Raw genomic sequence first — 15,392 nt, forward strand, 5'->3', positions numbered from 1 at the left:
TTTTTTTAGGGAAATAATCATTTAGTATAGGTTTATTTAATCGTATTACATGCAATAAAAAAAAATCCTTTTTTAATAATACAAATTTAAATAATAACTTACAAAGATAACTTTAAACAAACGATTGCACCATTAGTTCGGACTTGTGATGTTGATTTTTCCTCACCATCTTTCCGTTCTCAATCCCTCACTCAAGTTTTTTGTTAATGAATTTTTGTAATCAAGAAATGTTGCTTGGTTGGGAAGAAATATGAGTGAAAGCCTTGTATTTGCATGGTCAATACCAACAATTAATTCATCTTTTGACTAAGCAATTTAAAAATAATTTTTTTTTAAAAAAAAAAAATAAAAAAAAATAAAAGTGACGGAGCCGTTAACTGACATCCAGCCACGTTAATCTTCAACATATGACTGGGCTGCTGACATGAATGCTGACTGGACTTCCTCAAAGCCATCATGCTGACGTGGCTGTGAAGATTGACAAAAAACGTTAATCATGAAGATTAACTGGGCAGCCCTCGATGTTTTGTTTGCCCTCTTGATAAACATGGGTCGTTTATCAAGATGATAACCTTGTAATTTCTCCCTATTTAGCCAATCTATTAAATGATTTAAACCTTATGTTATATCAATTCCATGTGCACTCAATCCCAACATTTAAGCTTGGCTATAAAATTCCCATGCCATATCAAATGTTATTATTTTTTTTTCCACAATATACATTCTTTTGGCAATTTACCCGAGATATCCTCCTAAATAGAAATTTTAGTTCTTTTTCAATAATTACAAACAAAAACAAAGTTGATTTGTAGAAAGACTAGAAACCATTATAATTTTAATAACACCAAATCATTTGTGTTACAACTAGAGCTATCAAAAGTTGACCCGACCTGAAATACTGACTCAAACCCGATTATTAACCGACCCATCTGAACTCGAAAAAATGGTGACCCAAACCCGACCTGAAACCAACCCTAGAACCGAGCCGACCCGAGTATGTGAGACTCGAACCGAACATGAACTGACCTGGAGATGACCCGACCTGAATGTAACCCGTAAATTATTGACTTGAACCGAACCCGACTTGAACCGAAATTGACCCAAACCCGTTTTAACCCGTCAAAACCCGAATTTAACCCGACTTGTTACTAACCTGACCTGAATTCAACCCGTCTCGTTCCTAACCCGACCTGAATTTAACCCAACCTATTACATACCCGACCCGAAATTAACCTGACTTGTTATTGATCTGACCTAAATTCAACCCGACTTGTTATTGACCCGACCCGAATTTTACAGACCTATTACTAACCCGACCCAAAAATTCAGCCCGATCTGTTACTAACCCGACTCGAAATCAACACGACTTGTTATTAACCCGACCTAAATTCAACCAAAATTGTTCCTGACCCGATTTCAAATCACCTTAAATGCAATTTAGACCACCTTATTATTGTTAATCAAAGAATTTTGTCTAGGGGGACCAAGTCGGTCCAGGCCAGCAAAAAAAGGAGCATCATCCTCAAATTTAAGAGTTAAATATAGTATATATTTGTTGTATGGTCAAAGGAGATAATTATCTTCCTAAATTATAAGCTATAATCCCTTAGTATATTGTCATATATATTATAGTTAAAGGAAATAATTAGCTTGATAAAAATGATAATTATCTATTATAGTTAGTTGAACCCGAATATGACCTGACTTGGAAAAGACCCGACCTGATTGTAACCTGCAAATTGCAAATTATTGACTTGAACATAACCCGACTTGACTCCGAGAATGACCCGACTTGGAAATGATCAAACCTGATTATAACCCGCAAATTATTGACTTGAACCGAATCCGAGAATGACTCAACTTGAAAATGACCCGACCTGATTATAATCCGCAAATTATTGACTTGAACCAAACCCGACTCAAACCCGAGAATGACCCGACTTGATTCTAACCCTCAAATTATTGACTTGAACCGAACCCGATTCGAACCTGAGAATTACTCTAACCCATTTTAACCCGTGAAAAACCGAATTAAACCCGACTTATTGCTCACCCGATCGACCCGAATGTAACCCGATCTGTTATTAACCCAACCCAAACCCGATAAGAAGTATGACCAGATGTGAACCGACTCAAGCATGACCTAACCCAAACCTTACCAGCATAGGTTATGGAATTAATCCGAATTGATCCGACCTGAGTTGACCCGACCCACTCTTACCGACCCAAACCCGACTCGTTTACCCGAATTGACAGCTCTATCCGAAACCTCCAAAATTTCTCAAAAAGCGTGGATATTAGCCTTCAATTTTGGAATTTTTTTTACTCTTTTCACCCGAAAATAAAAATTGCCGAAATGTTTACCATGGTCCCTAATAACCTCTGGGAGTCCAATTGGCTGGATAGAACCATCCAATTTTCCTTTAAACGACCAATTTACCGGTTTACAACTTGAACGGATTTCATTAACTCAAGCTTACCACGAACATTTATGACAACATATAATGATCATATATGGATCCAAACGACATTATATGACTCGAGATGTATCCCCTAAAATCTCAATGCTTTTCAACACCGGGCCGCGAAACGTTCGAAATTTCTCAAAAAACATGGACATTAGCCTTCAATTTTGGAATTTTTTGACTTTTTTCGCTCAAATTTATAAAAATTGCCGAAATATTTACCATGGTCCTAAATACCTTCCGGGAATCCAATTGGGTGGGTGGATCCATCCAATTTGCCTTTAAATGACTAATTAACCGGTTTACAACTAACATCGATTTCATTAATTCAAGCCTACCACAAAAATTTATGACAACAAATAATGATTGATATTTTCATTTTATATAGTGTTTTACCCTCGTCCCTTGGTCAAAATTGGTAGTGTTTTTGGCTCTTTAGAGCCACTTTTATTACTAATTGGTGTTTTCTAGTGTTTTCGTAGTTTTGGCTGACTTTTGTAGGGATTTACACTTTTGGAGCATTTTCCCGGGATATTATGAAGTGACTACGAGCATTGGAGGAGCACGACAAGTTTTTATAGCCCAGGGCCGGTTAGAGTCATCGAACCGGTGATTAAGGGCTTAGCATTTGAGATTCCGAGGCATTTGGACCGAGTACTCAAGACCCGAAGAGGAAATGCATTGGGCCGAAGAATCGGAGCCTAAGCTTGACCAAGTGTCCGAACCTGGCCAAAATAAGCTCCTGCTCGGAGGCGCGCCCGACCGGGCAGGGTCAATGAAGAAAAAGAGTTTGCACCCGAGTTTGCGCCCGGTTGCGAGAGATGCTCATAATGGAAAAAAAGGCGGGCCCGATCGAGCGCGAGATTTTTAGGGGTTCTGTTCAGCAGAGATTTTTAGTTTTAATTAGGAGTAATTATTTTTTGTATAAATACGATTTTAATGCTTTTGTTTAATACTTCTTCTCTTAGACTTTCTCTCTCTACTTAGTTTTAGATTATTTTCTCTCTCTACAACTTTGTTCTCTATTTTGTTCTTAATTCAACTCCTTAGTTCCTATTACTTTGGTAACAATTCCTTCTACTCTAATCTCATTTATTTACTTTATTTCATTCATCATGTTTTGTTTAATTGCTTTGATTAGTTTAGTTTTAATTATGTCTGAGTAGTTTTCTTTGTAGGGTTTATGGGGATCCATAAATAATATGAAGGGGTAAATTATTGTTGTTGATTATCAATGCTTGATTAATTTCCTATTGATTGATTTAATGCTCTGCAACTAGATTAGCGCTGGTCTTTTATGTATGAGTTTAGCAATATTAATTCGAGATTCGAGAGATGAGAATTGATATTTAGGCTTAGTTTCAATAGGCAGGTTAATTTATAAATGGTTAAGTCGAGATTCGATAGATGAGATTTAATACTGGTAGATTAATTCTGTGATTGTAATACGTAACGAAAGCCCTTTATGATCTGATTAATTGATGCATTGATGGTTGATTATTATATCTTACCCTGGAATGTTATTTATTGGTGAACCTATACCCTAGGACTTTATTCATTGATTTCTCTTTACCCTTAATGTTCGTAGTTTAGTTTCCTATCCATATTATTAATTTGTTACCTAATAATTTAGATTGCTTTAATTAATTAGGAATAGATTGACCAGTTTCCCTGTGGATTCGACACTACTTCCCTATCTGCATTAGTTAGAGGATTTAGGAATTACTTTTGATTGGGTGATACGAATTTAGTCTGTCAATGATCATATATGGTTCCAAACGGCATTATATGACCCCGAAATGTATCCCCTAAAATCTAAAGGCTTTTCGACACCGGACCCCGAAACCTCCAAAATTTCTCAAAAACGTGGATATAAGCCTTCAATTTTGGACTTTTTAACTTTTTCTCGCCCGAAAATAAAAATTGCCAAAATTTTTACCATGGTCCTTAATATCCTCCGGCAGTCCAATTGGGTGGGTGGATCAACTTATTTGCCTTTAGAAAACCAATTTACCGATTTACAACTTGCACGATTAAATTAACTCAAGCCTTCTACGAACATTTATGACAACATATAATGATCATATACGGTTCCAAAAGACATTATATGACCCCGAGATGTATCCCCTTAAATCTCAAAACTTTTTGACACCGGGCCTCGAAACATCCCAAATTTATCAAAAAGCGTGGATTTTAATTTTGGAATATTATTACTTTTTTTCGCCCAGAAATAAAAATTGTCGAAATGTTTCCCATGGTCCCTAATACTCTCCGGAAGTCCGATTGGAGGGGTGGAACCATTCAATTTGCCTTTAAACGAACAATTTACCGATTTACAACTTGCACTGATTTTATTAACTCAAGCCTACCAAGAACATTTATGACAACACATAATGATCATTTATGGTTCCAAACGACATTATGTGACCCCGAGATGTATCCCCTAATATCTCAGTTCTTTTCGACACCGGGCCCCGAAACATTTGAAATTTTTTTTAAAAAGCATGGATATTAGCCTTCAATTTTGGAATATTTAGAATTTTTTCGCACGGAAATAAAAATTGCTGAAATGTTTACCATGGTCTCTTATACCCCCCGGAAGTCCAACTGGGTGGGTGGAACCATCCAATTTGCCTTTAAACGACTAATTTACCGGTTTACAACTTACATCGATTTCATTAACTCAAGCATACCGCAAACAATTATGACAACATATATTGATTATTTATAGTTCCAAACGACATTATATGACCCTCAAATGTATCCCCTAAAATCTCAATTCTTTTCGACACCGGGCCCCAAAACCTTCGAAATTTTTAAAAAAGCATGGATATTAACCTTGAATTTTGGAATTTTTAGGCTTTTTTTCGCAAGAAAATAAAAATTATCGAAATGTTTACCATGGTCCTTAATACCTCCTGGGAGTCCAATTACATGGGTGGAACCATCCAATTTGCCTTTAAACGACTAATATACTAATTTACAACTTATACCGATTTCATTAACTCAAAGCTACCACGAAAATTTATGACAACATATAATGATCATTTACGGTTTAAAACAGTATTATATGACCCCGATATGTATCCCCTAAATTCTCAATGCTTTTCGACACCGGGCACCGAAACCTAAAAAATTTCTCAAAACGTGCGGATATTAGCCTTCAATTTTGAAGTTTTCTAACTTTTTTTTCGCCGGAAAATAAAAATTGCCGAAATGTTTACCATGGTCCTTAATACCCTCCGGTAGTCCAATTGGGTGGGTGGAACCACCAATTTGTCTCTAAACGGTCAATTTACCGATTTACAACTTGCACTGATTTTATTAACTCAAGCCTACAACGAACATTTATGACAACAAATAATGATCATAAATGGTTCCAAACGACATTATATGACCCTGGGATATATCCCCTAAAATCTCAAGTCTTTTCGACACCAGGTCCCGAAACCTCCAAAATTTCTCAAAAAAATGTGGATATTAGCCTTTAATTTTGGAATTTTTTGACTTTTTTCGCCCGTAAATAAAAATGATCGAAATGTTTACAATTGTCCCTAATACCCTCCGAGAGTCCAATTGGATGGGTGGAACCATCCAATTTGCCTTTAAGCAGCAAATTTACCGGTTCACAACTTGCACGGATTTTATTAACTCAAGCCTACCACGAACATTTATGATAACATATAATGATCATATATGGTTCCAAACGGAATTATATGACGCCGAGATGTATCCCCTAAAATCTCAATGCTTTTCAACACCGGGCCCCGAAATGTTCTATATTTCTCAAAAAGCGTGGATATTAGCCTTCAATTTTGAAAATTTTTGACTAATTTTATCGCCTGTCAATAAAAATTGTTGAAATGTTTACCATGGTCTCTAATATCATCCGGTAGTCAAATTAGGTGGGTAAAACCATTCAATTTGCCTTTAAATGGTGAATTTACCAGTTTACAACTTGTACCGATTTTATTAACTCAAGCCTAACACAAACTCTTATGACAACATATAATGATCATTTATGGTTTAAAACAGTATTATATGACCCCGAGATGTATCCCCTAAAGTTTCAAAACTTTTCGACACCGGGCCCCGAAACCTCAAAAATACCTCAAAAATATATTAAGGGTCTGTTCTAATTGACTGAACTCGTCTGAAGTGAACTGAACTGAACTTAACTGAACTGAACTGAACTGAACTGAACTGAACTGAGCTGAACTTAACTGAACTGAACCGAACTGAACTGAGCTGAACTGAACTGAACTGAACTGAACTGAACTGAGCTGAACTTAACTGAACTGAACCGAACTGAACTGAGCTGAACTGAACTGAACTGAACTGAACTGAACTGAATTGAACTAAAATGAATATTTTATAAGAGAAGGAATTTAGGAGCTGAACTGAACTGAACTAAACAAAACTAAACTGAACTAAACCAAACTGAAATGAATATTTTATTAGAGAAGCTAAGGAATTTAGGAGCTGAACTAAACTGAACTAAACTGAACTGAAATGAATATTTTATAAGAGAAGCTAAGGAATTTAGGAGCTGAACTAAACTGAACTGAACCAAACTGAACAGAACTGAGCTGAACTGAACTGAACTGAATTGAATTGAGCTAAATTGAATTGAATTGAACTGAACTGAATTTCAACGTAAGTGAATAGGCCCTAACCTTCAATTTTGGAATTTTTTGACTTTTTTTTCGCCAGAAAATAAAAATTGCCAAAATTTTTACCAAGGTTCCTAATACCCTCCGGTAGTCCAATTAGGTAGGTGGAACCATCTACTTTGCATTTAAACGGTTAATTTACTGGTTTACAACTTGCTATTATATATTTAATTCAAGTTTACCACGAACATTTTTGACAACATATATTGGTCATTTATGGTTTAAAACGTCATTATATGACCCCGAGATGTATCTAATAAAATCTCATTTCATTTCTACACCGAGCCACGAAACCTTCGAAATTTCTCAAAAAGCGTGGAAATTAGTTTTCAATTTTGAAATTTTTGACTTTATTTTTGCCTGGAAATAAAAATTGCCGAAATGTTTACCATGGTCCCTAATACTTTCCGGGAGTCCCATTGGGTGGGTGAAACTATCCAATTTGCCTTCAAACGACCAATTTACTGGTTTACAACTTTCACTGATTTCATTAACTCAAGCCTAACAAAAACATTTATGACAATAAAAAATGATCATATATGGTTCCAAACAGCATTATTTGACTCCGAGATTTATCCCCTAAAATTTCAAGACTTTTTGACACCGGGACTGAAACCTCCAAAATTTCTCAAAAGGCGTGGATATTAGTCTTCAATTTTGAAATTTTTTAACTTTTTTTCGCCCGAAAAAAAAATTGTCAAAATGTTACCATGGTCTCTAATACCCTCCGAGAGTCCAATTGGGTTGGTGGAACCATCCAATTTTCTTTTAAACGACCAATTTAATTACCGGTTTACACTACTAGAAAAAGGGTCAATTTCGACAGAATGGTTCCGACGGACATGAAAATCCGTCGGAAAACACTTAATTTCCAATGGATTTTATTTCAGTAGGAAATTTACGACGGATCTGGAATTTCCGTCGGAAATTTACGACGGAAATTAAAATCCATCGGAAATTAAGTGTATTCCGACGGATTTTATTCCGTAGGAAACTTCCGACGGATTTTTCGGTTGGAAATTAAAGCTTTTGACGGAATAATTTATGTTTCCGACGGAATTTTGATTTTTTTTTTTTTAAAAAAAAAAAAACAAAAAAAATCTGAAACCCTAATTTAAACCCGCACCTTTACCCTTACCCCTTCATTTTTATCTCCTCCCTCATTCCCTGTTCTCCTTCTCTCTCCTTCTCCGCCCCTTTTTTCTTCCTCCTTCTTTCTCCGCCCCTTCTTCTTCCTTCCCGTTCTTCCTCCTTCCTCCTCTTCTTCGCCCCTTTTTCTTCTCCCTTTCCCCTTTCTTTTTCCTTTGTTCTAATTAATTTTTCGGTTTTTAGCCCCTTTTTCTTCTCCCTAATTAATTTTTGGCACAAAAGTAAGGTTTTTCATGTCAAATTCGAGCCATTTTCGTGGTTTTGTTGGTGAAATTCAAGGTTTGTACTTCTTTTTTTATTTATTTTTGGTTGATTGGGGTGGCGGTAGGTTTTTTTTTTTTTTTTTTTTTTTTTTTTTTTTTTTTTTTTTTTTTTTTTACGGTTGTTGGGTGTTCGGTGTGGTTGTGGTGGCTTGGTGCCATGGTGGTTTGGTTTTTTGGTTAGATCTGGGTCGGTTAGGAGGGTGGGTCGGTTTTAGGGTGAGGTGGGTTGGGATTTTTTCGGGTTTCTGGGTGTTGTGTTGGGATTTTAATTTTTTTTTTGTTTAATTTTTGGGTTGTGACAGTTTGTTTTGGTGTTGGTGGCGGCAGTGGTGGTTTTAGTTGGGTGGTGGGGGTAGCTTTCATAGCTAGTTTGTGTGGGTTAGGGTTAGGTGGGTAAGGGTTGTGATTGTGTGGGTCATGTAACGGGACAGGTTAGGGGCTGGTGGTGGGGAGTTATTTGGTGGTTGGTGGTGGTTGATAGGTCGTGTCGTACTGGTGGCGCGGCGTTTTTTTTTTAAATTTCTTAAAACCAGTTTTCGACGGAATTTCCGTCGGAGATTTCCGACCGAATTGTATATTCCGTCGGATTTTCCTGGTGCTGAAAAACCTCTTTCGACGGAAAATTCCATTGGAAATTCTGTCGGAAAAGTGTTTCCGACGGAATTTCCGTCGGAAGAAGACGAATTTCCTACAACAGCTTTTCCGACAACCAGTTACGACGGAATTCCGTCAAAAACAGGTTTTCCAACGGATTTTGGGGTGGTTCCGACAGAAATTTTCCATCGGAAATAACCCTTTTTCTAGTAGTGCTTACAACTTGCACAGATTTTATTAACTCAAGCCTATTACGAACATTTATGACAACATATAATGATCATATATAGTTCCAAACAACATTATATGACCCCGAGATAAATCCCCTAAAATATCAATACTTTTCTACAACTGGCCACGAAACGTTCGAAATTTCTCAAAAAGCGTGGATATTAGCCTTCAATTTTGGAATTTTTTGACTTTTTTATCGCCTGTAAATAAAAATTGTTGAAATGTTTACCATGGTCTCTAATAACATCCGGGAGTCCAATTAGGAGGGTGAAACCATTCAATTTGCCTTTAAATGGTGAATTTACCAGTTTACAACTTGTACCGATTTTATTAACTCAAGCCTACCACAAACTCTTATAACAACATATAATGATCATTTATGGTTTAAAATAGTATTTTATGACCCCGAGATGTATCTCCTAAAATCTCAAAAATTTTCGACAATTGTCCCCGAAACCTCAAAAATATCTCAAAAAGCGTAGATATTAACCTTCAATTTTGGAATTTTTTGACTTTTTTTTGCCAAAAAATAAAAATTGCCAAAATTTTTACCATAGTTCCTAATACACTCCGGTAGTCCAATTAGGTAAGTGGAACCATCCACTTTGCATTTAAACGGTTAATTTACTGGTTTACAACTTGCACTTATTTCATTAATTCAAGCTTACACGAACATTTTTGACAACATATAATGCTCATTTATGGTTTCAAACGTCATTATATGACCCCGATATGTATCTAATAAAATCTCATTTCATTTCTACACCGGGCCACGAATCCTTCAAAATTTCTCAAAAAGCGTGGAAATTAGTTTTCAATTTTGAAAATTTTGACTTTTGTAATAACCATGGTCCCTAATACCGTCCGGGAGTCCCATTAGGTGGGTGGAACCATCCAATTTTTCCTTCAAACGACAAATTTACTAGTTTACAACTTGCACTGATTTCATTAACTCAAGCCTAACATAAACATTTATGACAAGAAATAATGATCATTCATATTTGGTTCCAAACAACATTATTTGACCCCGAGATTTATCCCCTAAAATTTCAAGACTTTTTGACAATGGGCCCGAAACCTCCAAAATTTCTCAAAAAACGTGGATATTAGTCTTCAATTTTGGAATTTTTTGACTTTTTTTTGCCCGAAAAAAAAAATTTGTCAAAATGTTACCATGGTCCCTTATACCCTCCGGGAGTCCAATTGGGTTGGTGGAACCATCCAATTTGCTTTTAAACAACCAATTTAATTACCGGTTTATAACTTGCATGGATTTTATTAACTCAAGCCTATTATGAACATTTATGACAACATATAAAGATCATATATGGTTCCAAACGACATTATATGACCCCGAGATGAATCCCCTAAAATATCAATACTTTTCTACCCCAGGCCGCAAAACGTTCGAAATTTCTCAAAAAGCGTGGATATTAGCCTTCAATTTTGGAATTTTTTGACTTTTTTTTCGCCTGTAAATAAAAATTGTTGAAATGTTTACCATGGTCTCTAATATCATCCGAGAGTCCAATTAGGTGGGTGAAACCATTCAATTTGCCTTGAAATGGCGAATTTACCAGTTTACAACTTGTACCGATTTTATTAACTCAAGCGTACCATAAACTCCTATGAGAACATATAATGATCATTTATGGTTTAAAATAGTATTTTATGACCCCGAGATGTATCTCCTAAAATCTTAGAGCTTTTCGACACTAGGCCCCGAAACCTCAAAAATATCTCAAAAAGCGTAGATATTAACCTTCTATTTTGGAATTTTTTGACTTTTTTTTGCCAAAAAATAAAAATTGCCAAAATTTTTACCATGGTTCCTAATACCCTCTGGTAGTCCAATTAGTTAAGTGGAACCATACACTTTGCACTTAAACGGTTAATTTACTGGTTTACAACTTGCACTTATTTCATTAATTCAAGCTTACACGAACATTTTTGACAACATATAATGGTCATTTATGGTTTCAAACGTCATTATATGACCCTGATATGTATCTAATAAAATCTCATTTCATTTCTACACCGGGCCACGAATCCTTCGAAATTTCTCAAAAAGCGTGGAAATTAGTTTTCAATTTTGAAATTTTTAACTTTTTTAATCACCATGGTTCCTAATACCGTCCGGGAGTCCTATTAGGTGGGTGGAACCATCCAATTTTCCTTTAAACGACAAATTTACTAGTTTACAACTTGCACTGATTTCATTAACTCAAGCCTAACATAAACATTTATGACAAGAAATAATGATCATTCATATTTGGTTCCAAACAACATTATTTGACCCCGAGATTTATCCCCTAAAATTTCAAGACTTTTTAACACCGGGCCCGAAACCTCCAAAATTTCTCAAAAAACGTGGATATTAGTTTTCAATTTTGGAATTTTTTGACTTTTTTTCGCCCGAAAAAAAAATTGTCAAAATGTTACCGTGGTCCCTAATACCCTCCAGGAGTCCAATTGGGTTGGTGGAACCATCCAATTTGCTTTTAAACAACCAATTTAATTACCGGTTTAAAACTTGCATGGATTTTATTAACTCAAGCCTATTATGAACATTTATGACAACATATAATGATCATATATGGTTCCAAACGACATTATATGACCCCGAGATAAATCCCCTAAAATATCAATACTTTTCTACACCAGGCCCCGAAACGTTCGAAATTTCTCAAAAAGCGTGGATATTAGCCTTCAATTTTGGAATTTTTTGACTTTTTTTTCGCCTGTAAATAAAAATTGTTGAAATGTTTACCATGGTCTCTAATATCATCCGAGAGTCCAATTAGGTGGGTGAAACCATTCAATTTGCCTTTAAATGGTGAATTTACCAGTTTACAACTTGTACCGATTTTATTAACTCAAGCCTACCATAAACTCCTATGAGAACATATAATGATCATTTATGGTTTAAAATAGTATTTTATGACCCCGAGATGTATCTCCTAAAATCTCAAACCTTTTCGACACTAGGCCCCGAAACCTCAAAAATATCTCAAAAAGCGTAGATATTAACCTTCTATTTTGGAATTTTTTGACTTTTTTTTGCCAAAAAATAAAAATTGCCAAAAATTTTACCATGGTTCCTAATACCCTCTGGTAGTCCAATTAGTTAAGTGGAACCATACACTTTGCATTTAAACGGTTAATTTACTGGTTTACAACTTGCACTTATTTCATTAATTCAAGCTTACACGAACATTTTTGACAACATATAATGGTCATTTATGGTTTCAAACGTCATTATATGACCCTGATATGTATCTAATAAAATCTCATTTCATTTCTACACCGGGCCACGAATCCTTCGAAATTTCTCAAAAAGAGTGGAAATTAGTTTTCAATTTTGAAATTTTTAACTTTTTTAATCACCATGGTCCCTAATACCGTCCGGGAGTCCCATTAGGTGGGTGGAACCATCCAATTTTCCTTTAAACGACAAATTTACTAGTTTACAACTTGCACTGATTTCATTAACTCAAGCCTAACATAAACATTTATGACAAGAAATAATGATCATTCATATTTGGTTCCAAACAACATTATTTGACCCCGAGATTTATCCCCTAAAATTTCAAGACTTTTTAACACCGGGCCCGAAACCTCCAAAATTTCTCAAAAAACGTGGATATTGGTTTTCAATTTTGGAATTTTTTGACTTTTTTTCGCCCGAAAAAAAAAATTTGTCAAAATGTTATCATGGTTCCTAATACCCTCCACGAGTCCAATTGGGTTGGTGGAACCATCCAATTTGCTTTTAAACAACCAATTTAATTACCGGTTTACAACTTGCATGGATTTTATTAACTCAAGCCTATTATGAACATTTATGACAACATATAATGATCATATATGGTTCCAAACGACATTATATGACCCCGAGATAAATCCCCTAAAATATCAGTACTTTTCTACACCAGGCCCCGAAACGTTCGAAATTTCTCAAAAAGCGTGGATATTAGCCTTCAATTTTGGAAATTTTTGACTTTTTTTTCGCCTGTTAATAAAAATTGTTGAAATGTTTACCATGGTCTCTAATATCATCCGAGAGTCCAATTAGGTGGGTAAAACCATTCAATTTGCCTTTAAATGGTGAATTTACCAGTTTACAACTTGTACCGATTTTATTAACTCAAGTCTACCATAAACTCCTATGAGAACATATAATGATCATTTATGGTTTAAAATAGTATTTTATGACCCCGAGATGTATCTCCTAAAATCTCAGAGCTTTTCGACACTGGGCCCCGAAACCTCAAAAATATCTCAAAAGGCGTAGATATTAACCTTCAATTTTGGAATTTTTTGGTTTTTTTCTGCCAAAAAATAAAAATTGCCAAAAATTTTACCATGGTTCCTAATACCCTCCGGTAGTCCAATTAGGTAAGTGGAACCATCCACTTTGCATTTAAACGGTTAATTTACTTGTTTACAACTTGCCCTTATTTCATTAATTCAAGCTTACCACGAACATTTTTGACAACATATAATGGTCATTTATGGTTTCAAATGTCATTATATGACCCTGAGATGTATCTAATAAAATCTCATTTCATTTCTACACCGGGCCACGAATCCTTCGAAATTTCTCAAAAAACGTGGATATTAGTCTTCAGTTTTGAAATTTTTGACTTTTTTATTGCCTGTAAATAAAAATTGCCGAAATATTTACCATGGTCCCTAATACCGTCCGGGAGTCCCATTGGGTGGCTGGAACCATTCAATTTGCCTTTAAACGACCAATTTACTGGTTTACAACTTGCACTGATTTCATTAACTCAAGCCTAACATGAACATTTATGACGATAAATAATGATCATATATGGTTCCAAACAGCATTATATGACCCCGAGATGTATCCCCTAAAATTTCAAGGCTTTTTGACACCGGGCCCGAACCTCCAAAAATTTTCAAAAAACGTGGATATTAGTCTTCAATTTTGGAATTTTTTGACTTTTTTTCGCCCGAAAAAAAAATTGTCAAAATGTTTACCATGGTCCTTAATACCCTCCGGGAGTCCAATTTAATTATCGGTTTACAACTTGCACGGATTTTATTAACTCAAGCCTATTACGAACATTTATGACAACATATAATGATCATATATGGTTTCAAACGGCATTATATGACCCCGAGATGTATTCCCTAAAATATCAATACTTTTCTACACTAGGCCCCGAAACGTTCGAAATTTCTCAAAAAGCGTGGATACTAGCCTTCAATTTTGGAATTTTTTGACTTTTTTCGCCCTGAAATAAAAATTGCCGAAATGTTTACCATGGTATCGAATATCTTCCGGGAGTCCAATTGGGTGTGTGGAACCATTCAATTTGCTTTTAAACGGCCAATTTTAACGATTTACAACTTGCACGGATTTACCGGTTTACAACGGCCAATTTAATTATCTTGCACCGAACCGGACTTAAACCGAAATCGACCCAAACCCGTTTTTACCCGTCAAAATCCGAATTTAACCCGACTTGTTACTAACCTGACCTGAATTCAACCCGACCCGTTCCTAACTCGACCCGAATTTAACCCAACTTGTTACAAACCCAACCCAAAATCAACCCGACTTGTTATTGACCTGACCCAAATTCAACCCGACTTGTTATTGACCCGACCGAATTTTACCAGACCTATTACTAACCCGACCCAAAAATACAACCCGATTTGTTACTAACCCGACTCAAAATCAATACGACTTGTTATTGACCCGACCTAAATTCAACTCCAATTGTTCCTGACCCGATTTCAAATCACCTTAAATGTAATTTAGACCACCTACCTTATTATTGTTGATCAAAGCATTTTGTCTAGGGAGACCAAGTCGGTCCAGACCATCAAAAGAAAGGAGCATCATCCTCAAATTTAAGAGTTAAATATAGTATATATTGGTTGTATGGTCAGAGGAGATAATTATCTTCCTAAATTATATTTTGGTGCAAAATATTATCATATATATTATAATTAAAGGAAATAATTAGCTTCAAAAAATGATA

The sequence above is a fragment of the Chenopodium album genome, chromosome 1, assembly GCF_948465745.1.
Source record: "Chenopodium album chromosome 1, dcCheAlbu1.1, whole genome shotgun sequence".
Classification (NCBI taxonomy): domain Eukaryota; kingdom Viridiplantae; phylum Streptophyta; class Magnoliopsida; order Caryophyllales; family Amaranthaceae; genus Chenopodium; species Chenopodium album.